This window comes from Poecilia reticulata, linkage group LG14 (assembly GCF_000633615.1).
Source record: "Poecilia reticulata strain Guanapo linkage group LG14, Guppy_female_1.0+MT, whole genome shotgun sequence".
Taxonomy (NCBI): domain Eukaryota; kingdom Metazoa; phylum Chordata; class Actinopteri; order Cyprinodontiformes; family Poeciliidae; genus Poecilia; species Poecilia reticulata.
In genome coordinates this window covers 20,136,913-20,140,901 of record NC_024344.1, presented here as the reverse complement: position 1 = coordinate 20,140,901, position 3,989 = coordinate 20,136,913, and positions in this window count along the sequence as shown.

Genomic DNA, 3,989 nt, shown 5'->3' with positions numbered 1-3,989 from the left:
GCACAACTTTTTAACATTTCAGGTCAGGAATATGGTGCCAAATTTCAAAAGAGGACATTCTATCTGGTGGAGGTACAGTGTGATACCCCTGCAGTCGTCGGCTTGGCCGTTTTAACCTGCATTGATGCTTTTCAGGTGATCCCCGTAAGTGATACTCTGCTGGAAACTCTAGCTTTAGTCGGTCTGAAACCGGCACCGGAGGGGGGGAATGCTGCTGCGGCTGCAGATCTCTTATCTAGTAGTTATTTTCAATTAGGAAAACAGCTAGATGCTTATAAAAACCGTTTTACACAATTGCTTGCTAAAGACAAAAACTGCTGACTTTAATGTTAAAGCAACCAGCAGATGGCAGGCAAGATGCAGCAACACATTTAACRCCTTTGTGGCGCTGGAGTGAAATTTTAATCTACCTCCTGATTGTGGATTTGCATCAATCTTAATTACACGGCATGAGGCTATTTTTAATTATCCTATCTTTCCATCCAGTCTCAGGTTTGCCAAATAAAAACACAAAGGCRAAGAACCAAATAACAACGTGTCCCTTGGAAACCTGAGACCGCTCTGAAGGACGTTGCTAAAAGAAAAGGAAACGTTTGGGGACTGCAACCAAGGAATTCAGGAAGCAGAGATGATGTACAAAGGCAGTGGGTGACCTTTTACTGGAGGACACACTCTCAGCTGCTATAACGTCATCCACCGCAGCCTCCATCTGCTGCCACTAGAGGACGAATGGTGGGCAGCGTCTGAAGTGCCGAGGCACACTCCTGACCTGAATTCAATGGGAAAATCCGTACCCAATTTAGATCCAAATATGGTGTCTCTACAGTGCTGCGCACAATACAAGACAGAAACCGCAGCCTTTTTGACAGAATAAGATAAATCCGGGGTTCCCATTGTCAGGACTCCTTTTTTTTWATTTAGTAATGATACAATACTAATCTAGATACAGAATCARCGAGACATCTGTGTCACAAAAAAAGTTWGCTATTTTGCCAACGCAGCACTCCCTTGACTTGAGTACATGTTCTCTGATACTGGTTCAGAAAAACAATGGTGAACCTTGACCTTATGGGTAATTATTACAACTTAACCTATACAATCTGAATACAGTAAGTTACATTTACTTAAAAAAAAGCATGTTTATCTTGCACTACCTTCTTGGTGACCTAGGTTTGCTCTGGCTTCTCATTTCTGGCCATCAGTCAAGACCAGCTTTCTTTAGCTGGTGAGCTGATCAAACAAACTGTTMAAATCTAATCAGTGAGAGTAGTTTAAAAATGTGTGTACAWTTTATTTTGGTAGATTTGAACCAATACTTCTGCGAAGACATCATGTGAGTTTAAAAGTTAAACCAACCAATTTCTTAAACCAACTTAATTACTGAGATCATTTGGCTCATCAAAGGMAAACATCAGCGATGGCTTTTGATGAAGGCATACAATTTTACTAAAGTACTGCTAAACTTTTCAAATATACGGTGAACTGTCAAYATTTACAGCTAAAATTTGCTTCTCAGTCACAAMGGTAATCTTAGGTTTTAGTATATTTGAGTTTTAGCTGGATGTAAACTTAAATTYTCTCCCTAACACAGAAACTTGCTCGAWARCAAGTTTTGTGACGGGTTCTTAATTTTATTGACTTGWTAACACCCTAAAAACCTGGGTACAAAACAACCAAAACATTTTCAGGCGACAACAGGGACATTTTGCACCAACCATATATAATTTTTTTAAAACCAGCTTCGATGACTGCAGACTTAGTGAGGTTTAGTTTTCTGTAAACAGTTGTGGTTTTGTGACTCTAATAAGTAATAACAGCCTCCAACTGGAATGTGCCTAAGCTTACTTTAGTTTCAACAGGAAGTCATAATCCGTCATGTGTCATAGGGGAACTTCAATCAGTGGGAAGAAGGCAAAAGAAATATAAGGAAACATTTTTTATTAAAATACTTGTAGGCTGAAGAAATTTACTCTGCAATTTGTATGAAAAATTGCACATCTGGACATTTCCTACTTGTCTAGTGAACACGTGGTTCCTTTCTGCCTTCGTAAATCTTCACATTTAGCACAGTACTTTACGACAGAAATACATAACTTTAAATTTGAAAGCTAATTTAAATGAACAATTTGAAATATCATTATTATCATTTATTGCTCTTYATTTTTCGCTATAATCATTCATACCATGTGATATGGGAAGCATATGCATGACACACATTTTTGATTGTTGTTTGGGCTAAACGTCTAATGAAACAAGACACATTATGACCTCAGATCTGATGGTAGATATGGACTTTTGGAGTCATATAACCAAATTTCCAAGCTCATAGATGGTTGAAGTGAAAACACGACAGATGACGTCTAAAAAGGCAAGATATGAAATTATCAAAGCTGTAAACATACATGATGAACCACGTTGAATGGCAACATGAAGGTACAAATGGGATATGAATGGAAGGGCAAATTGACTTCAGGTCAAATTTCACCATTTTTGAGCATTACACATTTAGACTGTGCGTTATCAAAATTTATGTCTATTAGCTTATATTTAATACCCTCCACATTTTTTTATAGTGTAATGATTTGAGGTTGTTTGGTGTAAAAGTGAACACTGTTTTGTGTAATCTGTGACTCACTGATACTGCGCCTTACATGCTTGTGCACTACAGGCACAATGGCTCCTTGGTATTTATAAACCATATGAGCCTACACCTGTCTGAGGTCATGACCCGCACTAAGGAGCACCCTTGGGACCCCAGCTGGCATCCATCAAGCGCTCCTTACGCCCAGACCATAAAGTCATTCTCCACCATAGGATACAAGCCGCACTGACTTGTTAGAACATTTCACGAAGTAGTAACTCATAAAAACAAAACCTGCTTAAAACACGCGTGTTTCCCCCCCCGCCCCCCCGCCACTGGATGCGGCGTGAATTCTTCAGCGTGACGGCTTTCTCGTCCGGGATAATGCCGACTCTGCAGCAGAAGGCTGTGATGCAGCCCCGCAGAGTTGCAGCGTCTGCAGCGCCGAGTGAGTGACCTTGTTCAAGGTCGCGCTGACAAGCACCGGGAGTTTTTTTTTCCTCTAGTGAGTCGCGAGCCCGGCCCGCCACGCGCATGTGACCACATGGAAGATCCAACAGCTCCAACGCCACGCGCGCGAGAGAGAGAAGGGGGGCGAGGGGGGAGCAAAGCGAGCGTGACCGCGTCGGTTCCGACCACACAGGCGGACAGGGACCGGGCTATATTTAGAAGCAGATAATGGTGGAGCGTCCAGAGTGGAGGGGTATACACGTACCCAACTCCCAGTTTGAACAATATTATATTTATTTCCTGCCGTAATTTAAGAACGTGAGTCACCGTTGAAGGTTAAACGCCCTCTCTTGGGAACTTCACTCTTCTTCAGTCAGCCTGGAGTCCAGCTGCACTGAGATGCGGATGTCTACGAAGTTTGAACAGAAAAAACTAAATCACAGTGCAAAAGAGCAGCCCTATTGTGTTTTACAGTATTTCCCCCCAGCTTAACCCAATTTCAGTGAACTTGTGAACTATTCTTCCCTGAACTCTATCCAATCAGGGCTACAGTGGACTGAGCCCGGTCAGTGCCATATGACCAGCAGCATGACAACATTTTCCATAGTGGTGTCCCGCAAGAGGTGCAGCTCAGTCTCTCTGCAACACTCTTATTATTTTAACTCAAAACAACCCAAGAAAACATCTGCAAGTAGTTATGTAAACAAAACATAAATGCACGTAATCTGCCAAAAGATAAAAAAATATATGTAAATCCGTAATCCTARCTGGAGTGAGAGTTTTATGAGGTGACACTACAGTACTGGTAAGTGGGCAGTACAGACTCCGAATTAGTTACCGGGGCAACGTCACGGTGAAAGCTGAACTGATTGAATTTATTTTATTTTGGGGTTGCAGACCCTTATTTTAACGCCGATGATGACGGTGGTGGGGGTGTTGACGGACGTAACGGAGAAAC